We start from the raw sequence: 24,991 nt of genomic DNA on the forward strand, positions 1-24,991 counted from the left end.
ATACACTGTAAATTCTAAAACACACACTTCTGCATTATTGTTCGAATTTCAGAAGGGCACCACAAGGCATCGGGGTCTTTCAAAGTCACTCACGGCAGCAATTGCATCTTTTTTTCCCAGCCTTGGTAGCTCCCTTCTGCGGTTCTCTAGCCTCTGCACGCACTGCAGCACACCACTGTTTGCAGAGTAACTTCTGACATTAAATGCAGTCATGGCCTAAGTTGCATGAGTCAGCTGTTTCCCAGGCACCTCCCAACTCCTTGGCGGGGGAGGCTTCCCAGCCACTTCTTCAGGCCCCACACGAGGCCACATCTGGAAGCACTAGTCATCTAGCGCCCTCTGCTGGAGACCAAAGTGACAGATTGTTGCAAAGACTTGCAGAAACAGCTTACACATTCATTTTTGTACACATTTAGTTAATTGAGAACCTGGGACTTTTACAATCGATTCCCCAAACCCCTTTATGGAGAGTGACAGACTACGCAGCAACGCTGAAGGAGCACTGTTTCTCTCTCTAGGAAGAAGATTAGTAGACGTAATTGTGTGCGTCAAGAGAAATTTGTACTAAAAAATCAAAGCAAGACGAATGGCCCAGAAACCCGCGTTTTATTGACACTGTCATTTTCCCAGACAGAGAATCTTAGAAAGATGTCACGTTTTCTTTTAATGAATGAGAGGAGCCCGCTTGTATCCCTGAATCATTCTTTGGGAAAAGCAACAGAAACGATTGACAGTTATATTTTTAAAAATAAAACGGTCACTCCCTTCAGCCCACACCTCCACACCTTCATCTGCCTGCCCAATGGCTATCAGTTCCGTCAAGTCACCCTCTCCTTCTACTCTAGTATTACCACAAGAATTGAAATTTTCAAGCAGAAAAAAAAGAAGTCATGTTACAAATAAGCGAGTGGTGGCCCAAGGAAGCCCTTTGACTATGATTTCCAATTTTCTGTTCAGTCAACACTGCAGAGATACAAGGATAAACCACCATTTTGGTTCCCAAGTTTTATTCAAGAACTCACACAAAATATTCCAGATAAATGAAATTCAATCCTCGTCTTTCTCCTCTTCTTCGTCCTGGTTAATTTGGAAGCAACGTAATTTGTAACTCTTTTTGCTGTTAGCAACTGTGCACAACCAATCATGAAGATTATTCTTCTTCAAATATGTTTTGGTGAGATATTTCAAATATCTTTTGGAAAAAGGCACCTCGGATATCACGGTGATCTTGCTCTTGCTCGTTTCGACGGTCACCACCCCTCCATCAAGGTTCCCAGCTTTTCAGTTCACTTTGATCCTTCCTTGCAAAAACTGCTCAAAATTGGCAGCATCCACGAGTCCATCTTCTACGGGGTGGGTGCAACCAAGAGTGAACTTCAGAACCTGGTTTTTTTTTTTTTTTTTTTTTTTTTTTTTTGCCCCCGTTCACCACAAGCTTTCTCACAGCATGGCATCAGCAGAAGCAGAAAGCCAGATCTCTCTTTAACATACTGATTTTCTCTCCTTTGGATGTATATCCAGTGATGGGATTGCTAGATCATATGGTAGCTTAATTTTTAGTTTTTTGAGGCACCTCCATACTGTGTTCCACAGTGGCTGTACTAATTTACATATCCACCAACAGTGTAAAAACATTCCCTTTAATCTGCATCCTCTCCAGTATTTGTTATTTTTTGCCTTTTTGGTAATAGCTATTCTGATTGGGGTGAAATGAAATCTCATTGCAGTTTAGATTTGCATTTCCCTGATGGTTAGTGATATTAAGCATTTTTTCTTATACTTGTTGGCCATTTGTAGATCTTTTGAGAAATGTCTACTTAGATCTTTTGCCCATTAAAAAAAAAATGGGTTATTTGTTGTGTTTTATTTGCTGTTGTTTGAGTTCTTTGTTTATTCTGGACATTAATCCCTTGTCAAATGAGTAGTTTGTAAATAGTCCCTCCCATTCTGCAAGTTGACTCTTGACTCTGTTGATTGTTTCCTTTGCTGTGCAGAGGCTTTTGGTGTGATATAATCCCATTTGTCTATTTTTGTTTTGTTGCCTGTGCTTTTGTGGTCTCATTCATGAAATCTTTGTCCAGCTCAATGACCTAAGCATTTTCCTTAGGCTTTCTTCTAGTAGTTTTGTAGTTTTGGATCTTGCATTTAAGTCTGTAATCCATTTTATTTTTGTATATGGTGAGAGATAGGAGTCTAGTTTTATTCTTCTGCATATGGATATCCAGTTTTCTCAGTACCATTTATTTATTGTTTATTTATTTATTTTGAGATGGAGTTTTGCTCTTGTTGCCCAAGCTGTAGTGCAACGGTGCAATCTCAGCTCACCGCAACCTCTGCCTCCTGGGTTCAAGCCATTCTCCTGCCTCAGCCTCCTGAGTAGCTGGGACTACAGGCATGCACCACCACACCCAGCTAATTTTGTATTTTTAGTAGAGACAGGGTCTCTCCCTGTTTGTCAGGCTGGTCTCGAACTCCCGACCTCAGGTGATCCACCTGCCTCGGCCTCCCAAAGTGCTGGGATTACAGGCGTGAGCCACCATGCCTGGCCTTCTCAGTACCATTTATTGAAGAGGCTGTCCTTTTGCCAATGTATATCCATGATGTCTTGGTTGAAAATCAGTTGGCTGTAGATACGTGTATTTATTTCTGGTTTCTCTATTCTGTTTCAGTAGTCTGTGTATCTGCTTTTATGTCAGTACTGTGCTTTTCTGGTTACAATTTTATGGTATATTTTGAGGTCAGGTAGTGTGATGACTCCAGCTTTGTTCTTTTTCTCAGGTTTGCTTTGGCTAGTCAGAGTCTTTTGTGGTTCCATATGAATTTTAGGATTTTTTTTTTTTTTTTGCAAAGAATATAATTGATATTTTGATAGGGATTGCAATTAGTCTGTAGATCATTTGGAATAGTGTGGTCATTTTAACAATATTAATTCTCCCAACCCATGAACATTGCATGTCTTTCCATTTTTAGGTCCTCTTCAGTTCTTTTCATCAGTCTTTTATTGTTTTCATTGTAGAGGTCTTTTACCTCCTTGGTTAAATTTACTCCTACGCTTTTTTTTTTTTTTTTTTTTGGTAGCCTTTTAAAATAAAATTGCTTTCTTGATTTCTTTTTCAGAAAATTTGTTATTGGTGTATAGAAATGTTACTGATATTTGTATGTTGATTTTGTATTCTCAACTTTACTGAATTTGTTTATCAGTTCTAAGACTTTTTGATAGTCTTACAACTGTAGACCCCAAATCCTACCATGACTTGTGTCTCTTTTCCTAGGTACATCTTCAACCTTGGCAAAATAAACTTCTAAAGTGATTGAGACCTGTCTCAGACACTGTTTTGGTTTATACTCGCTTTTTTTTTTTTTTTTCTTTTTTTAAGATGGAGTCAATGGTGCAATCTTGGTTCACTGCAACCTCTGCCTCCCGGATTCAAGTGATTCTCCTGCCTCAGCCTCCCGAGTGGCTGGGATTACAGGCACTTGCCACCATGTCCGGCTAATTTTTGTATTTTTAGTAGAGACGGGGTTTCACTTTGTTGGCCAGGCTGATCTTGAACTCCTGACCTCGTGATCCACCCTCCTCGGCCTCCCACAGTGCTGGGATTACAGGCATGACTCACCGTGCCTGGCCTTTACACTTGCTTTTTGAAATGAATTTGGAATTCCCTCCCTTTCAATTTTTCGGAAGAGTTTGAGAAGAGTTGGAGTGAGTTCTTTAAAAGTTCGGTAGAATTTAGCAGTGAAAGTTTTTCTTTATACACATGGGGAAAATTCTCTCCTCAAACCATGTTTTCCTCTACTTTCCTATCTCAACAATCACCTACACAGAAGAGAACTTCTGTGACCAGATGTGTGGGGATTTTCCCTGCCAACCAAGCAGCAGACACCAGCTGAATGTCCTCCAATTCCGTTCTAACACTACTTACGTGGAGATAGTGCCAGATCCCACAGGTTAAGGACTCAGTCCCCAAGCCTATTCTCTCCTACTCCTCACCCACTGGTCCCAAGTCCAGGCCTCTGGAACTTCTGATTGCCTTCAAGTTGGGGTTCCCACAACACCCTCTTTGGGTTCAATTAATTTGTTAGAGTGGCTCCCAGAACTCGGAGAAACACTTACATTTACTGGTGTACTAAGAAGTGTATTTTAAAGGATGCAGATAACCAGATGAAGAGATATATAGGATGAGGTCTGCAAGGGTCCCAAACGCAGGAGCTTCTGATCCTGTGGAGTGGGAGTGCGCCACCCTCCCAGCATGTGGGCGAGTTTTTCTTCACCTTCCTGTCGGCCTCCACGTGTTCGGCTAACAGGAAGCTCACTGAACCCTGTCCTCTTGGATTTTTATGGAAGCTTCATGGCAGCGGCATTCTTCCCCCAGAGGTATACGGTGAGACCCTCTCAAGACTCACAATCAGAAAGGCAGGGGAACATTAGAGTGAAAGGAGGGCAGGACAATGTCAGAGGCCTGTCCCTGAGGCCTAACGCCCCCAACATTATAACAAAAAACTGCATCAAGGGCTATGGGAATTATGATCCAGAAACTGTGGATGAAAACGAAACAGGGACAATTTGATTTCCTCTTTTCCAACTTGGATGCATTGATTTCCTTCTCTTGTCTAATTGCTCTGGCTAAGACTTACGGTGCTATCTGAGTAAGAGTGGTAAAAGTGGGCATCCTTGTCCTGCTCCAATTCTTGGAGGAAAGGTTCCTAGCATTTGCCTGTCCTGTATGACATTGGCTGTGGGTTTGTCATCTATGGCTTTTATTATGTTGAGGGATGTTCCTTTTATACCTAATTTGTTGAGAGTTTTTATCATGAAGGGATATTGAATTTTATCACATGCTTTTTCTGCATATATTTAATATTAAGTTATCTTTTTTTTTTTGAGTCAGGGTCTGGCTCCATCATCCAGGCTGGAGTGCAGTGGTGCCATCTCGGCTCACTGCAACCTCTGCCTTCAGGCTTAAGTGATCCTCCCACCTCAGCCTCCCGAAGAGCTGGGACTACAGGCAGTCGCCACCACACCTGGCCAATTCTTGTATCTTTTGTAGAAACAAGTTTTTACCATATTGCCCAGGCTGTCTCCAACTCTTGAGCTCAAGCAATCCACCTGCCTTGGCCTCCCAAAGTGCTGGGATTATAGGCATGAGCCACCGTGCCCGGCAGAGTTATCGTTTTTGCTATGTTATAGTTTCTATTGATGTGATATGTCACATTTATTGAGTGATGTGTCTTGAACTACTTTTGCATCCTTGTTTATTCCAAGGCCATAGCATATAATCTTTTTGATGTTCTGTTGGATTTGACATGCTAGTATTTTGTTGAAGATTTTTCTGTCTATGTTTATCAGGGATATTGGCCTGTACTCAGGGATATTGGCCTGTACTTTTCTTTTGTCTTTTTTTTTTTTTTTTTTTGAGACGGAGTCTCACTCTGTCATCATCCAGGCTGGAGTGCAGTGGCGAGATCTCGGTTCACTGCAAGCTCCGCCTCCCAGGGTCATGCCATTCTCCTGCCTCAGCCTCTGGAGTAGCTGGTGCCTGCCAACATACCTGGCTAATTTTTTTTTTTTTTTTTTTTGTATTTTTAGTAGAGATGGGGTCTCACTGTGTTAGCCAGGATGGTCTCGATCTCCTGACCTTGTGATCCACCCACCTTGGCCTCCCAAAGCTCTGGGATTATAGGCGCGAGCCACCGCGCCCGTCCTTGGCCTGTACTTTTCTTTTTTTGCTGTGTCTTTTTCTGGTTTTGGTGTCAGGGTAATGCTGGTATAAAAATAACAATTTCTGTTCTGTGAAAGACACTATTAAGAGAATGAGAAGACAAGCCACAGGCTGAAAGGAAATATTTGCAAAGATATATCTGATAAAGGACTGTTATCCAAAATATACAAAGAACTCTTTTTTTTCTTTTTTTCTTTTTTTTTTTTTGCAACTTTTAGTTTTGATTCAGTGGATATTCGTGCAGATTTGCTACCTGGGTATATTGTGCGATGCTGATGTTTGGGGTGTGAATGATCCTGTCATTCAGGATCAGTACCCAATAGTTAGTTTTTCAACCCTTAGCACCTCCCATCCTCCCCCCTTTATTAGTACCCAGTGTCTATTGCCATCTTTACATCCATGAGTACCCAATGTTTAGCTCCCACTTATAAGTGAGAACATGTGGCATTTGGTTTTCTGTTCCTGGGTTTATTCACTTAGGATGATGGACTGCAGCTGCATCCATGCTGTTGCAGAGCATAGGAATTTTTTTCCTTTTTATGGTTGCATAGTATATCATGGTATGTATGTATCATATTTTCTTTATCAAATCCATCATTGATGGGCACCTAAGTTAATTCTATGTCTTTGCTATTGTGAATAGTGCTGTGATGCACATGTGAGAGCACTTGTCTTTTTGGTAGAACGATTTTTCTTTTAGATATATGCCCAACAACGGGATTTCTGGGTTGAATGCTAGTTCTGTTTTAAGTTCTTTGAGAAATCTCCAAACTGCTTTCCACAGTGGCTGAGCTAATTTACATTCCCACCAAAAGTATATAAGAATTCTCTTTTCTCCACAGTCTTGCCAGCATCTATTGTTTTTTGATTTTGTAAGAATAGCCATTCTTACTAGTGTGAGATGTTTTTTCACTGTGGTTTTGATTTGCATTTCTCTGATGAATTAGTGATATTGAGCATCTTTTCATATATTTCTTAAGCACTTATATGTCTTCTTTTGAGAAATTTTTTTTGCTTGTTGATTTGTTTCCATTCCTTATAGATTCTAGATGGTAGACCTTTGTCAGACATGTAGTTGTGAATAGTTTCTCCCATTCTGTAGGCTATCTGTTTACTCCAAATTATACAAAGAATTCTTAACAGCCAATAATGATAAAATTAATGATCTAATTAATAAGTAAGTAAGAGATCTGAATAGATATCTCACCAAAGAAGATACACAAATGGCAAATAACTGTATGAAAAGATGCTCAACATCATATGTCACCAGGGAACTGGAAATTAAAACAACAATTACATATCACTAAACACCGATCAGAATGGCTAAAATCCAGAACACTGACGACATCGAATGCTGGTGAGAATGTGGAGCAACAGGAATTCTCCCTCAATGCTGGTGGGAAAGCAAAACGGCACCACTACATTGGAAGAGTTGGGCAGTTTCTTACAAAACTAAACATACTCTTACTACACAATCCGGTAATCAACCTCCTTGATATTTATCCAAAGAAGTTGTAAATTTATGTCCCCACCAAAAATTCACATGAGTGCTTATGGCAACTTTATTCACAATTGTCCCAAACTGGAAGCAATAGGTGATTGGATAAACAAACTGTGGTATATCTATATCATGGAATATTATTCAGCAATAAAAGGATATGAACTCTCTCTCTCTATATATATATACACATTTTTTTTAACAAGTTCTGGTTCTGTTGCCCAAGCTGGAGTGCAGTGGTGCAATCTTGGCTCACTGCAATCTCTGCCTCCCAGGTTGAAGTCCTCCTCCCACCTCAGCCTCCTGAGTACCTGGGACTACAGGCAGGCACTATTATGCCCAGTTAATTTTTCAAAAAATTTTGGTAGAGATAGGATTTTGCCATGTTGCCTAGGCTGGTCTTAGACTTGTGAGCTCAAGCGATCTGCTCACCTCAGCCTCCCAAAGTGCTGAGATTACAGTCACGAGCCACCACATTGTCCAGGACATGAACGATTAAGTCATGCAGAATCATGGAGAAACTTTAAATGTATGTTGCAAGGTGAAGGAAGCCTGTAGGAAAAGGCTACACACCGTAAGATTCCAACCATTTGGCATTCTGGAAAAGGCAAAACTATAGAGACAGTAAAATGATCTGTAGTTGGTGGGGGATGGGAGGAAGGAATAAATAGGCGGAGCACAGAGGATTTTTAGGGCAGTAAAACTATTTTGTACGATTCTATGATGATGGACATATGCCATTGTGCATTTGTCAAAAGCCCTAGAAGTACAAAACAAAAAGGCATAGCCCAGCCGGGGACGGTGGCTCACGCCTTTAATCCCAGCACTTTGGGAGGCCTAGAAGGGCAGATCACGTGAGGTCAGGGGTCCTCAAGACCAGCCTGGGCAACATGGCGAAACCCTGTCTCTACAAAAATACAAAAATTAGCCAGGCATGGTGGGGTGTGCCTGTAATCCCAGCTATTCGGGAGGCTGAGGCAGGAGAATCGCTTGAATCTGGGAGGCAGAGGTTGCGGTCACCCAAGATCACACCATTGCACTCAAACATGGGCAACAGAGGGAGATTCCGTCTACAAAAAAAAAAAAAAAAAAAAAAAGTAGCCCTAATTAAATCTAATTAAAATTAAGGATTCAGTGAATAATAATGCATCATTATTGGTTAATCAGTTATAGCAAATGTACCACAGTAAAGTTAATGACAGAGGAAACTGGAAGAGGGGAGATGAGGAGAAAGTGGGGGAGGAAGTATAGGAGACATTGTATTTTCTGCTTGGTTTTTCTGTAAAACCAAGCTCTAAACATAGTCTATTAGTTTCTAAAAAGGTAACGAAATGCTTGAAAAAAAGGTAAAGATATTGAGAAAAAGTCATGGCTTCAACAGTTGAGTAATGAACACAGCACATTTGATCGTCAACTCTGAAATCTACATGAAACATGCCAGCTAATTAGCTTCTATACATTTCAATAAATGTATAAAGAATTAGAACAAATGAACTAATTTTCCAAAACATGTAGAAGGATCTAAAGAGATACTAAATCAAACCACTGTTCTAGGTGGTGACACTGTATGTGGAAAATGTTTTTAAACGTGCCAATCCAAAATTATAAAAATGTCATTTCGATTTCTAGGAATGACAAAGTATTTGTGAAATCTCGCATAGACTTAAGTGATGTTTCCATAAATATTCTTCATTTTTTAAAAATTATACACAACAGATTATGCTATGGTTTAGATGTTGGCCCCCGAACTTCATGTTAAAATTTAATACCCAGTGTTGGAGGTGGGGTCTAATGGGAGGTGTTGGGATCATGGGGGTGGCTCCCTCATGAGTAGATTAATACCCTCCCTGGGGGGTGGGGGGTGAGTGAGTTCTTGCTCTGTTAGTTCCTGTGAGAACTGGTTGTTAAAGGAACCTGGCACCACCTCCTCTTTCTCTTGCTTCCTCTCCCACCATGCAGTCTCTGCAAACCGACTCCCCTTTGTCTTTCTTCATGAGTGGAGACAGCCAGAGGCCCTGGCCACATGCCCAATCTTTCAGCCAACAGAATTGTGAGCCAAATAAATCATTTTTCTTTATAAACTATCCAGTCTCAGGTATTCCTTTATAGCAACACAGATGGGCTAAGACAGATGATATCCATTCTTAGTAACATAGCACAAATAATATAGTTATATGCCTTTCTAATCCTTGATTTCTTTATATATATAGAAACATGATTCATACAGCACCATGATCTTCTCAATATTACTGAAAATTTATTAAGAAAATACTCATTATCTTATCAGCATATGAGGTAATAAAAAATACCAGCTTTAGTAGTTAAGTGAATCTAATAGGTACAAAAATGAATATTTAATTACACTGAGCAAGAGCCCCAAATTTGGAAAATAGACATTTATGACTATAACATAATTATGACTAGACATAATCTAAATTAGTTTTGAGGTATAAAATTAGTTTTCCTTTCAAAATGATTCAAATCAACGACTCTAAAAAATGTTTTTTTAAATATGCCTGATGTTCAAGGACTACTCTGCCCCATAAGATGATTAATAGGCTCACGCCTGTAATCCCAACACTTTGGGAGGCTGAGGCGGGCGGATCACCTGAGGTCAGGAGTCTGAGCCTGGCCCACCTGGTGAAACTCCATCTCTATTAAAAAGACAAATTTAGCTGGGCATGATGGTGGGTGCCTGTAATTCCAGTTACTCCAGAGGCTGAGGCAGGAGAACCTAGGAGGCGGAGGTTGCAGTGAGCCAAAAGATTGCACCATTGAACTCCAGCCTGGGCAAAAAGAGCAAAACTCTGTCTCAAAAAAAAAAAAAAAAAAAAAACATTAATAATACCTACACACTAAACTTTTGGTTCAGTAGTAATTTCAATTTACTGTCTAAGGTAAACTAACTTTTGTTCCTGTCATTCTCGACCCAGTTGTTTAAGATCAAGGTTAGAATGCCATGGTCTGGCATTTCCATCAGACTACTTCTTACAGGATCCTAAAAAATATTAGGCTAAAGGAATTTTAAATTTTTTAACATTTATACCTTTTTTTTTTTTTTTTTGAGATGGAGTCTCATTCTGTCACCAGACTGGAGTGCAGTGGCGCAATCTCGGCTCACTGCAACCTCTGCCTCCTGGGTTCAAGCAATTCTCCTGCCTCAGCCTCCTGAGTAGCTGGGACTACAGGCGTGCACCATCACACCCAGCTAATTTTTCTATTTTTAATAGAGATGGGGTTTCACCATGTTGGCCAGGTTGGTCTCGATCTCCTGACCTCATGATCTGCCCGCGTCAGCCTCCCAAAATGCTGGGATTACAGGCACGAGCCACCGAGCCTGGCCTAACATTTATACCTCTTTAAGAGGATCTGTCTCACAAATTCTTTTTTTTTTTTTTTTTTTGAGACAGAGTCTCACTCTGTCGCTCAGGCTGGAGTGCAGGGGCACGATCTCGGCTCACTGCAACCTCCGCCTCCCGGGTTCACACCATTCTCCTGTCTCAGCCTCCAGAGTAGCTGGGACCACAGGCGCCCACCACCACGCCTGGCTAATTTTTTTGTATTTTTAGTTTCACCAAGTTAGGCAGGATGGTCTCAATCTCCTGACCTTGTGATCCGCCCACCTCGGCCTCCCAAAGTGCTGGGATTACAGGCGTGAGCCACCACACCCGGCCACAGATTCTTATCCTCTCAGTCTAAGCCAAATAAACAACACTAACCAACATACTTTCAATGGACTAATTACAAGTTACTGTTCCGTGGAAAATAAAACATTTTGGTTTTTCATTTTCTAGGTGTAAAAATTGCTTAGGCTGCATTACCCCTAAAAGAGTATTTATATTGTAGCCCCCAGTACTATTGCCTAACTCTTCAATTTTCTGTACAACAGAGAATCAGACACAATTCGAATTCTGTATTCCCCATTTGAAAAGCTGGCTTAGGCCAGGCACCGTGGCTCACGTGCCTTGGGAGGCTGAGGGGGTGGATCACCTGAGGTCAGGAGTTCAGAACCAACCTGGCCAACATGGTGAAACCCCTTGTCTACTAAAAACACAAAAATTAGCTGGGCGTGGTGGCATACGCCTGTAATCCCAGCTACTCGGGAGCCTGAGGCAGGAGAATTGCTTGAACCCAGGAGGCGGAGGTTGCATTGAGCCAAGATTGTGCCACTGTACTCTGGCCTGGGTGACAGAGTGAGACTCCATCTCAATAAATAAATAAATAAATAAATAAATACGACTAGCTTAAAATAAACATGCATAGAAAATGAATTTACCCTTAGTAATAAATTAGAGAGGAAACCATATACTGCCTGAAATATCCCTACAATTTAGCATTTGTGAAACTTTTAGCGTTTTATTCACATGTCTATGAATTGCATTATGACTTCCCTTTATTATACGACTCAGATGATTTGTTCCAAAGTATAGAAACCTAACTTTGGAGTGAACACTCAGCTGAGTTTCTTTCAATGGAGAGCAGAGAGAGGTATGTTTGGTATGACCAGCGTTCAGAGCAACAGAATCGAACCGCCACAGCAGGGAGTAACACTGATACTCTTGCCAGCTGATGTGTGCAGCTTCATCAGAGGATGAGTGTGTCTTTAGTATCAGCTGAAACAGGAAAGATCACTTTGTTAAAGTTTACAAGTATTTGCAAGAAATACTTTCCAGTGCTGGTAAAAGCCATCTATATTGTCCTGAAAAGTCTCTAAGATGCTTTATATATAAGGTAATAAACCTATGGACACATAGATGAGTGGAGGCACCCTTTAAGAACAGTTCTGGGGCGGGCACAGTGGCTCACGCCTGTAATTCCAGCACTTTGGGAGGCTGAGGCAGGTGGATCACCTGAGGTCAGGAGTTTGAGACCAGTCTGGCCTTGTCAGGCGTGGTGAAACATGGCAAAACACTGTCTCTACTAAAAATACAAAAAATTAGTTGGGCGTGGTGGCAGGCACCTGTAATCCCAGCTACTTGAAAGGCCGAGGCAGGAGAATTGCTTGAAGCCAGAAGGCAGAGGTTATAGTTAGCTGAGATCATGCCACTGCACTCCAGCCTGGGTGACAGAGTGAGATGCCATCTCAAACAAAACAAAACAAAACAAAACAAAACACTTCTAATAGGTGCAAGATTAGAAACTTTGAGAAATAATTACAATTATTATTTAATATGATACAGTTGTTTTTAAGAAATTTAGCCTAATGAATGTTAGGGTTGTCTGGAGCTTGACTTGATTTTTAGCTACCGACAAGGTCACATAATGTGGTATGTTTTATGGACAATACATATGCTTTGTTGAATATATATTTCTTCCCTCAACAATAAAACCTGTTCCATAGCAAGTTACACCATTTGTTAGCTTATCTCCAGAAAAAACTGTGATGTCCTACAAGAGTCCCTTTAAAATCTATTTGGATGATAGTGAGTATTACAGTCATTCAAACTTAATTAAAATTAACGACAAACTCAAATATATGAAGAGATTTCTCAATGCCAGCTCACTTCTTTTCTGAGCCTCTAAAGCATTTTATAGATTTGTTTATGAATTTTGGAATTTTCAGTATGCTAGAAGTTTGAGTGTGTTTAAATCATGTATGGCCAGAAATATGCAATTCTCTAAAGTACATCACAGGCTGGCAGTGTGGAAGACATGCTAAGTTAACATTGTGACAACATGAATGGCTGCTGTGAACTAATTCTGGTCATAGCACAAGAGTAGTGCATACAAGCACAACCCATAGGAGACTGTGTGGGTAAATGATACTTTCGCTGAGTTCATAGAAAATACAGGAACCATCTAGGTGTTCTGGGTTATCTAATGGTTGAAAGCAGCAGCAGGGCACTTTGTAACACCTGAGCTTAACAGAGCTGGACCTGAGATTCCTCACAACTGAATGAGGTTGAACTAAATGACTGGTGGATTCTCACCTAGCTACACTGCCCTTCTCACCTGTCCTCATGAGGCTGTTGCAAAAATTTGATAAGATCAAAGACTTTACATGGTAGCTGGCCTCTACTTAGTGCTGAACAGGTAACAGGAATCACTACAATAATAATAATAATTATTATTATTATTATTTCGATTCAGAGTCTTGTTCTGTCACCCAGGCTGTAGTACACTGGTGTGATCTCGTCTCACTGCAACCTCTGCCTCCCAGATTCAAGCGATCCTCCTGACTCAGCTTACTGAGTAGCTGGGATTACAGGCGTGCACCACCATGCCCAGCTAATTTTGGCACTTTTAGTAGAGATGGGGTTTCACCATGTTAGCCAGGCTTGCCTCATACTCCTGACCTCAGCCTCCCAAAGTGCTGGGATTATAGGCGTGAGCCACTGCGCCCGGCACCACTACTATAATTATAAAACCTATTTATAACACCCTATTTATAAAACCAAAGTAATCTACCTTAGGCATCAGTCAGGTCCCTACACTAGGGCTGTTTAGGAACAGGCTGGATGATCCTTTGTTGACAAGGATTTAGTAACTGGTTAGAACTAGGACTAGGACTCGGACTCAGGGAGCAAGGGAGAGGGGTCTAGATACCTCTGTTAGTTCTATTTATGTGAAACAAATTACCGGAAACCTCAAATTACCAATCGATTTATGTTGAATGTCCCTCAGACTTCCTTCACTTCTGACCCGCAGATTCTCTTCCAAAGGACTCTTCTAATTAGACAACAAATATCTCTTGATTATATCACAGTCAGAATACTATGCACCTTAAATACATCTGCAATCCCCGCCCCCCCAGCATTGCCATGTAAGGTTATCTAATTAGGGAAATTTAAGAACCCAATTCTGAGTTCTTAAATGAATTGCGGGCTAAAGGATTCTTTTCAGAAGTCCAGGCCCCCCTCAATGGGAGGAGATTTTACAGGAGATTTTACAGGAGACAGAAACTCAGGAGGTGTGTTAGAATCGTGTCTACCAAAATAGCCTCCCGGTCCCCTTCCAACTTGGAAAATCAGAGATTCTAATGTACAAAGAGGAGCAGCTCAAGGTTTATCAGAAAGAACTGGGAGAGATGAGAGAGTGAAACAACAGGAATTGAGTACCCGCTGTTCACCAGCGAGAGTGATCTGTGTGCTTCAGCTGATCCGATTTTCACAAGAACTGGTAGCACCCTCATGAGGAGGTGCGAGTTTCCCAGGACAGCACACCCACATCTTCATTGCATTTCCTCTCCTTTTTGGCTGTGATGCTCTAGATACTAAACCTGACACGCCTCATTTGCCTCATCAGTGCCTTGCCTGTCCAACCCTCTTCCTTCTTTCTGCTCCTACTGCCCTTCATTCCCTGCCACTAGTCCATCCCTGCCCCAACCATAGCTGGGGACACTCACCCGCATACTGCATGCTCCCTCGGAGTCTCTTGCCTATTTCCTCCCTCCTAACCTCCTCTCTCTGCCCTCTCCTCCTGCCTGTCAAGGTGAGGAATAATCATGGGAGTGTAGGTGGGAAAATATGGACAGGTTTGACATTTTAAAGGAACAATTATATTAACATCAGACTTCAGATAAATTATGTGTTATTTATCCACGTTCATATAAATATTTGCCATGTGTATGAACATGTAATACTAATATAATGGTTAAGATGCATAGTTTTGTGTCCTATGTTTCTCAGTTCATATTCAGTTATTTTCTGATGGATCCAAATTTCTACTAATAAAATTATGTTTAGAGCTGCATAAAAAGCTAGAAACTGACCAACACATGGTATTTTTCAGCAACGTTGGCTGCATGTGTATTGAAAAGTATTAATCTGTTGAAAAGTATTTAACCTTTACCTTCATCACTTATTACTTGTCACAAAATTTTGCATTCAACAACCCAAATCATATCACAATCCTATTTTTATCTTACTTTTAAAAATTGAGTTACATGGCAAAATTCTGAGTTCTTAAATGAATGGTGGGCTAAAGGATTCTTTTCAGAAATTTTTCATTTTTATTTTTGTGGGTATGTAGTAGGTACATATTCATGGAGTATGGGAGATGTTTTGATTCAGGCATGCAATGCATAATAATCACATCAGGATAAACGGGGAATCCATCCCCTCAAGCATTTATACTTTCTTTGCATTACAAACAACCCAATTATACTTTTTTAGTTATTTTAAAATGTGCAATACATCATTGTTGACTGTAGTCACCCTGTTGTGCTATCAAATACTAGATATTATTCTTTCTACCTAACTAAATTTTTGTACCCATTAATCACCCCTATTTCCCTTCACCCCCTACTTCCCTTCCCAACCTCTGGTCACCATCCTTTTGCTCTCTGTCTCCATGAATTCAATTGTTTTGATTTTTAGCTCCCACAAATAAGTGAGAATATGGGAAATCTGTTTTTCTGTACCTGGCTTATTTCACTTAACACTACGACCTCCAGTTCCATCCATGCTGTTGCAAATGACAGGATCCCATTCTGTTTTTACAGCTGAATAGTACTCCATGGGGTATATGCACCACAGTTTCTTGATGCATTTGTCTGTTGATGGACACTTGGGTTGCTTCCAAATCTTGGCTATTGTGAATAGTGCTGCAGTAAACACGGAGTCCAGATATTTCTTCAACATACTGATTTTCTTTCTTTTAGGTATATACCTAGCAATGGGATTGCTGGATCATTTGGCAGTTCTATTTTTCATTTTTTGAGAAACCCCCCAAACTGTTTTCCATAGTGGTTGAACTAATTTACATTCCCTCCAACAGTGTACAGGGGTTCTCTTTTCCGTACGTCATTGCCAGCCTTTGTTACTGCTTGTCTTTTGGAAAAGAGCCATTTTAATTAAGGGGGGATGATATCTCATTGTAGTTTTGATTTGCATTTCTCTGATGACCGATGATGTTGAGCACCTTTTTATATGCCTGTTTGCCATTTATACGTCTTCTTTGAAGAAATGTCTACTCAGACTTTTGACCCATTTTTTAATCACATTATTAGTTTTTTTCCCCATAGAGTTGTTTGAGCTCCCTATATATTCTAGTTATTAATCCATTGTCAGATGAGTAGTTTGCAAATATTTCCTCCCATTCTGTGGATTGACTCTTTACTTTATTGATTGTTTCCTTTGCTGTGTATAGGCTTTTTAACAAGTGACCCATTTGTCCATTTTTGCTTTGGTTGCCATGCTTGTAGGGTATTACTCAAAAAATCTTAATCTAGGCCAATATCCTGGAGAGTTTCCCAGTGTTTTCTTGGGGTAATTTCATAGCTTGAGGACTTAGATGTAAGTCTTTAATCCATTTTGATTTGACTTTTGTGTATGGCAAGAGACAGAGGTCTAGTTTCATTCTTCTGCATTTGCATATCCAGTTTTCCCAGCACGATTTATCCTTTCTCCAATGTCTGTTCTTGGCACTTTGTTAAAATTGAGTTCACTGCAGATGTATGGATTTGTTTTCGAGTTCTATATTCTGTTCTATTGGTCTATGTGTCTGTTTTTATGCCAGTGCAATGCTGTTTTGATTACTATAGCTCTGTAGTATAATTTGAAGTCAGGTGATGTGATTCTTCCAGTTTTGTTGCTTTTGTTCAGGATAGATTTGGCTATTCTGGGTCTTTTGTGGTTCCATGTAAATTTTAGGTTTTTTTGTTTTTTCTATTTCTGTGAAGAATGTCTTTGGTATTTTGATAGGGATTGTATTGAACCTGTAGATTGCTTTGAGTAGTATGGACATTTCAACAATATTGATTCTTCCAATCCATAAACATGGAATATCTTTCCATTTCTTTGTGTCCTCTTCAATTCTTTCATCAGTGTTTCGCAGTTTTCATTGTAGAGATCATTCGCTTCTTTGGTTAAGTTTATTTATAGATATTTTATTTTATTTGTAGCTATTGTAGATGGGATTTTTCCTTGATTTCTTTTTCAGATTGTTTACTGTTGGCATATAGAAATGCTACTGATTTTTGTATGTTGATTTTGTATTCTGCAACTTTACTCAATTTACCAGTTCTAATAGTTTTTTGGTGGAGTCTTTAGGTTTTTCCAAATTTAAGATCATGTCAAATATAAGAATAATTTGACTTCTTCCTTTCCAATTTGGATGCCCTTTATTTCTTTCTCTTGTCTGATTGCTCTAGCTAGGACTTCCTAAAGGGTTCCTTAGAGTTTTTTCCTGGTTTGAGTTTTCTGACGAATTCCAGCAGATAGTTTTTCTACTTTGACTTTAGGATTGGTATTGCCCCACTGTGAGAACTGTAGTACTGACTGAGGAATGAGTGATCACTGGGCCCTGTCCCTCACTGGTTACACTGAAATTGTTCTGTAGCATGTGAATCCTTGTGTGCCTACAAGAGTTTCTCTGTGAGTAAAGGGTTTCTTATGTTTATTTCACTTCCTTCTCCAGTATAAATTATCTGATGTTCCTCTATTCCATTTTAACCACACCAGGGGTATATGGAAATCCAATTCTGACACTAACTATCAAGAGTTAGCATCAGACTTCACATATTTAAAGGCTCATTCCCACCAAGCTGCTCTTAAGATTTCAGATGCCAGGCACACCTTGGGGGGCCCCAAGCCACTTGTACTTCTACACAACTGGCTGTAAAATCAGAGGTTTTCATTTCTCCTCAGATTCAATAATTAACTGAAATGACTCACAGAGCTCAAGAGTAAGCAATAATTATGATTACAGGTTTATTATAAAACATACAACTTGGTAACAACAAATGAAGGGATGTAGAGGGCGAGGTCTGGAGGGAATGTAAAGCTGTGTGCCCTCTCCCCATGGAGTCACTGCTGGTTACCCTCCTGGTCAGCAAAGTGTTCACCAACCTAGAAGCTCCCCTGAGCCTCAGTGTCTAGAGATCTTTCTGAGGTTTCATTATGTAGGCTAGGATGATTAAATCATTGACCACATAATCAAACTCAATCTCCTGCTCCTCCCACCCCCAGGTTGAGCTGGCTCAAAGTATCAACCCTATAATTGCATAGTTGATCTTTCTGATGACCAGTCCCCATCCTGAAGCTATCTAGGGGCTCACCACAGTTACCTCACTAGCATGTCTAAGACACTTCTATCACTCTGAAAATTCCAAGGGTTTTTGAAGCTCTGTGATAGGAACTAAAGACAGTGTTAGATGTATTCTCTACTATACCACATCCTCCAGTATTTCCCTAAAACACCCAGGAAGCTTCCTCTTCCTGATTCAGAATGTCTATCCTATTTCTTGTTAGAGACTATTTCTCTTCTGGGTTTTCTTGTGCACACTGAGGCTGGACCTCTACTGAATGCTTGTTAAAGGTGATTACAGACCAAGGGCTTATCCCCAGTACAGTTCACTCCTGTTGTTTAAAGGATCAGTTAGGTATGAAGGCATTTCCACATTGATGACAGGCATAAAGTTCCTCCCCCATGTAAGTTCTCTGGTGTTTATGAAGTTTAGAGCTACTGCTGAAGGCTCTTACGCACTTATTACATTTATAATGTGGGTTCTCCCAGGTTGTCCATAGACAGAGAATTGGCCGAAGGCTTTCCCACATATCTGACATTCATATGATTTTTCTTCTCTATAATTTTTTTTGTGTGTGTGTGTGTAAATACAGTGAGAGCTCTTGATACCGGAGAGAGAAAGAAATTATTTAGGCAGATAGTGAGGGCCAAAGAGTACTCGACAGAACTTCCCTTCTAACAAAAAGCAGCCCAAGAAATCATTGCTTTTCTAACAAAGAGAAGCCTGAAAGATTGAGCTGCAAGCATTGACAAGGAAGCTGCAAGCTTTCACAGGGGGAGGCCTACGGCTACACCCATAGAAAAGGGCTATCTGGGGCCAGGCATGTCCACCACGGGGCTCCACCTTCCCTTTTTTTGTTACCATGTATAGAGTAAGAAAGAAATAAGCAACATGGAGTAGCTACCCACCTGCCTAATAAAAGATTGGAGTGGGGGCTGCCAGAGATTCATGTCCTATGTAAATGGCACAACTGGTCCTGGCCGGTTTCTCGTGCCTTGTGTAGATCAGACACCATCTCCCCACTGGCTCACCTGTAAAAACCCCCTGCATCTCACCACAGATTGGCAACCCATTTTCCTGGGACCCCTCTCTGTAGCAGAGAGCTTTCTCTTTCTTTCACCTATTACAGTTCTGCTCTAGACCTCACCCTTGTCTGTGTCCGGGTCCTTAATCTCCGTGGCCATGAGACCAAGAACCTCCCCAAGACAACGAGGCCACTTCACTCTGATCTAAAATCCTGGTTACAATCATTTTATTTCTTTAGTGCAAATTCTCTCATGTTTACTAACCAGAAATTTGACCAAACTCAAGACATTTTGGGAAATTAAAAATTATGAAGTATTTTCAAGAATGAAGAGAAAAATAAAGAGGTGATATTGGAGATGTCATGAAAAGGAAAATCATCAAAGGGAAGGGACCAGGGCAAAGGCCACAATGTGAAGCTTTAACTCTAATGAAGACATGAATATATGTGAACAAAATTGGTTTATACATGAGAAATAATAACATTATGTGTGGAATTTTTCTCCCAACGGCTTCCCATAGGTTTTTTTTTTTTTTTGGACAGAGTCTTACTATGTCACCAGGCTGGAGTGCAGTGGCATGATCTTGGCTCACTGCAACCTCCGCCTCCCTGGTTCAAGCAATTCTCCTGCCTCAGTTTCCTGAGTAGCCGGGACTACAGGTGCGCACCACCATGCCTAACTAATTTTTGTATTTTTAGTAGAGACAGGGTTTCACCGTGTTGGCCAGGATGGTCTTGATTTCTTGAACTCATGATCTGCCTGCCTCGGCCTCCCAAAGTGCTGGGATTACAGGCATGAGCCACCGCGCCCAACAGCTTCTCACAGTTTTCTAAAAATATCATTCACTCAAGGTCATCTGCATTTGTCATTATCAAAGTTCTGTCCCTCACCGACCAGGTACTCCCTGCACTGAGCATATCTGTCTGTGAGAGGAGCCGGGCACATTCCTCAGCCCCGGGCTCAAAACAAACAAGCCCAGTACAAACACACCCCATCCTCCCATCTCACCACATATCGCCACATATCTCTCAAACTTCCTGAGCCCAGTACAAACACATCCCATCCTCCCATCTCACCACATATCGCCACATATCTCTCAAACTTCCTGAGCCCAGTACAAACACATCCCATCCTCCCATCTCACCACATATCGCCACATATCTCTCAAACTTCCTGGGCCCAGTACAAACACCACCTAGAAAGTCTCCGATAAGGAGACAGCCGTTCAAAGTTTTACTGAAAGCGCGGGAACCAAAAGAATTCCTTTGTTCCCCTGTAACTTTCGGGCTATAAAAAGCAAACACTCGCATTGTTCGGGGCCCTCTTGTATGCTGTGTAATGGAGGGACCAAGTTTGAACTTGTCATAAAGATCCTTGCCGCTTGGCTTTGACTCTGGACTCTGGTGGTCTTCTTTGAGGAACAGAGGGTCTGGGCATTACATCTGCAGCCTACCTGGATTTGGGCTCTGGGGAAATCCTTCCTTCCCTCCACAGCACTGCTCCTTGCTTCAACTGGGAAATCACGAATGATTTGCAGAGCTGATGCTCTGTGGGGAAAGTTGCATGGATTTTGAATTCTGTGTGAGAACTGTGCATGATCTTCAGATCTGGGGCAGGCTCCCAACAAGGCAAGGTGAGCATAGAAGGGCACCCGGGGAAGAGCACCTTGAACACCAAGGACATTGAGGGCCCTTCCCTGGAGTAGGAAGGAGAACCCCTGACACCAAGCTCCAGACAGTCTCAGAAGCAGTGAAGATTTAAATATTTCCACCGTGGGTTGTGGAATTTATTCTCATAATTAATCCAATAAAATTAAGATCCATTGAAACAATCTAGGTTCTATTTGGAAAAGAAAAATGGCTGTTATTTTTATTACTGTGGTCTCAAACCCTAGCTTAGTGCTTAAAACAGTATTGTCACTTAGTAAAAATTTAATCCATTTATTTATTCAAAAAAATAGTCATTGAGTTCCCAGCACTGTTCTTAATGTTGGAGATGGAGTAGTAATAAAGACAAAAAGCTGTGGTCAGAAAGACATGTTCTAGGGGTTGATAAACTAGATTTAAGTAAACAAACAATGTTGAGGCAGTTGTAAGTGCTGTGAAAGAAAACAGATGAGGATAGAGACAAAGTAGCGTATGTGGAAGCCGCCTGGCCTGACGGACTCAGCACCTGATGAATCACCTGCCTCCATGCCTGACCTTCAGCACCTGCTGTCACACATCCCTGTCACCTGTGGTCACCACACACCTAAGACCCCTGCAGCCTCTGACATGGTTGATTGAGTGAGTCATTTCCCCAACATGGCACTGGATGGATGAGAAAAGGACAGCCCTTCACTTATGTTCCCTGAAAGGATATCCTCAATGGAGAATGAAAAAATTGGTGTACATGTTGGGAAGGACATGATGTCATGATCAGTTCCTGACCTGCCATAGCATTCCAGGGCTCTGGAGAAACAGAACGTTCATGAATACTTCTCAGACACACTTACTAATAGAAGATCCAGGCCAAGAGGAGAAATGTGCTCATCTGCTGGCAAAGGGTAATCAACTCAGGAGAAAGAGCAAGTCCCCACGAACCCGTGGGTTCCTTGCCAGGAACTCGGCCGCCACCTGTCTTCCTTCACATTCTCCCTCAGGATAGTCTGAAAACTAAGCAGACAAAGCTGAAGAAGGATAAAGAAACGATGAGAGCCCAGTCTTATTCATCTCGTCATGGACCTCCAAGCCTTCATCTGGGAGTGAGTGCCACCAGGTCCAACCCACATGCACCTGCAGGGTGATCTAAGACAAACAGGAGGAGCCCTTTTTCCCAGGTCACAAGGAAGAAGGCTTTGGCTACAGCAGATCATAAAGAACATATGAAAATCCTCATTTTATAGAAAAATAAGAGGACAATTATAGTGTTTTATGCTTTGCTTAGACCTGGTATTCAGGGATGTCATGTAATTCCCTCCCTGAGGGCAAATCCTAGGAGGACCTGACTCATTGCCACATGGTGATTCTTGTTTGCACAACCAAGAACAAAACTTTGTGACTTAATATTTCTTGGTTAGGTGCATTAGCATTCTTTCCCTAACACTCACCCAGCCCTGCAGAGCGACAACCTCCCTGCTGTGCCCGGCCCTGACCCTCCCTGTCCTGTTCCGCCCTACCCCCTTCCTCTCCACCCTGCCCTGTCCCCCACCCCCTACGCTTCCCCCTGCCCCCACCCTCCAATGCACTTGCCCTCAATCATCTTGATTCCGCAACGTGTAGGTTCAGGCAGCACCAGAGACTCAATCCTAGCTCCATGCCCCAGGGCCTGAATGCGCAGCCAAGCACCTTTGGAATCTGTTAAACAGTGGACATAACAGTTCAAAGCCTCATCCCCTGCTGGGGGGTTCAGTGGCTCACTATGTCAGTTTAGCAACAAAACCCCTTTTACCAAAAGGAAGAGGGATTGAGCCCTTTCTAATGCTACTGCTGTGTCTCACAGTCACCCTACGGCAGTAGAGCTCATAGAATACAGGAAGAAGGAGCTTAGTTTTGGGGGACATTTGATTCCTTTGGAAATCTGAGTGAAATGGTAGCTGGAGTTCTGCCTTAGTAATTATCATTGCAGGAACATCTCAGCATTTCATAATTTATGTTTTTGAAGCATTTGCCAACAGCAGACTACTTTCCAGAACAACGTTAATAATTGGATGTATTGCATGGACAGATAGTGATAATGAGTCATGAACAGGGTGGGAAGACAACTCCTTGAGTGAGGTCCCCAAAAGAGAAAAAAATTCCCATAGCATTAACTGAGACTCTCTGAATCAGTTACTTGCAATTGCTTATTTAATCCTCCAGGTGTGGTGGCTCACACCTGTAATCCCAGCACTTCTGGAGGCTGAGGTGGGTGGATCATGAGGTCAGGAGTTTGAGACCAGCCTGGCCAACGTGGTGAAACTCTGTCTCTACTAAAAATACAAAAGCTAGCTGGGCGTGGTTGTGCGTGCCTGTAATCCCAGCTACTGGGAAGGCTGAGGCAGAAGAATGGCTTGAACCCAGGAGGCGGAGGTTGCAGTGAGCCAAAATCGTGCCACTGCACTCCAGCCTGGGTGACAGCACAGGACTCCATCTCAAAAAAAAAAAATAAAATAAAATAAAATAAATAAATCCTCACAATAATTGTGCTATTTATGGATCAGCTGTCCATATAACAAGTGATGTGAAGTAAGTTCTAAAAGCTTTATGAATGTGACCAAGTCTCATGCTACAAAATGACAGAACTAGAATTTAAACCAAGCTCTGCCCATCTCTATCTCAAATTTCTACATGTGTTTGTCTTGAGAGAGGTGGACACCAGAGCCAGGTTTTACCGGGATATGTCTCCTGTCTGACCAGCGAGGAGAGGCTTTTCCTTGTTATCACAGCCTTGTCTTTTCAGTCTGTATGCACGGTCACTACCTACCCCATGCCCAGGTTCTACTCCATACCCCAAACATCAGCTCCCACGTCTCCTCATTTTTACTGTAAACCAGTAAGTGCCTGAGACAGATCTTCATTGATTAGAGGTTTATTTTGCCCAGGTTGAGAATATACCCAGGAAAAAGAAATGAGAGTTTTGAGAGCTTCAATATTTAAAAGGAAAAGAGCAAGCAGGAGGGGAGGAAAAAAGAGGAGGGAGGGTAGGCAGCGAGGCAAGTGCTTTCATTCTTGTGGGGCTCTGATTAGCGCTCAATGAATTCACATTTCACATAACACAAGCATGTGGAATTACAGCCGTCTGTTTGGGAACAAAAGGAAGGCAGTTTTTGCCTGACTCAGTCTCCCATGCTTAACTTTCCCTTTGGCATAGTGAGTTTGGGATCCCAAATTCTATTTTTCCTTCACATTACTCATCCTTACTCATTGCAACACACACGTACCAAAGACCAACAATTCTCACGTCCATCTGACATTTCATATCTATTGATCAAGAGTCCAATCCCAGATGATTCCAAATATCACCTTTTCCCTGGCTGTATTTGCCCTAACACAGATAGGTGCTATGTCAAAGCCACCCTTTGACTGACAACAATCACCAAGGATCTTCCTGTTCATAAATCTTGGTAAGATCACAGTTACTGCCCTATCATTAAATTCCATGGAGTGTTCCTCAGCCTTTGGGTTGGAACTAAAGCAGAATTCAAACATAACCTCTTTTCGGGAACTTTATTTTTCCTAGTATGCTCTGACAGTTCCAATATCTGTCTATTATCAAACTATTCTAGTCACTCTGAACATGTGGATAATTGGAATAGAAGAGGGAGACCAAAATTAGACCCATGTAATGCAGTCAACCGATCTTTGTCACAGAGAAAAAGGAGCCTTTTGACTTATAGTCTTCTTAACAAATAGTAAAGGAAAAATTTGGTGACCATATGGGGAAAAACGAATATAGACATAAACTTTACACATAAAAAAATTTACTAAGAATAATTCACAGACTTAAATGTAAAATATAAAACTAAAAATCTTTTAGAAGAAATGTTAGGAGAAAATCTATGTGGTCTTGGGTTTTGTATGAGTGTTTATACACAAGTCCAAAAGCATGATCCATAAAAGACAAAAACTGATAAAATGAACTTTTTTTTTTTTTTTTTTTTTTGGAGACGGAGTGTTGCTCTTGTCGTCGAGGCAGGAGTACAGTGGCGTGATCTTGGCTCACTTCAACTTCCACCTCCCGGTTCAAGTGATTCTTGTTACTCAGTCTCCCAAGTAGCTGAGCTTACAGGTGCCCACAACCATGCCTGGCTGATATTTGT

General features: G+C 41.4%; 1 pseudogene; it reads right to left on the minus strand.

Annotated features, from left to right (window-relative positions):
* Positions 1-926: 926 nt before the first annotated feature.
* LOC123568335 (large ribosomal subunit protein eL22 pseudogene) lies at positions 927-22,753 on the minus strand (annotated as a pseudogene).
* Between the last annotated feature and the right edge of the window lie 2,238 nt (positions 22,754-24,991).

The sequence above is a fragment of the Macaca fascicularis genome, chromosome 13 (genome assembly GCF_037993035.2).
Source record: "Macaca fascicularis isolate 582-1 chromosome 13, T2T-MFA8v1.1".
Taxonomy (NCBI): Eukaryota; Metazoa; Chordata; class Mammalia; order Primates; family Cercopithecidae; genus Macaca; species Macaca fascicularis.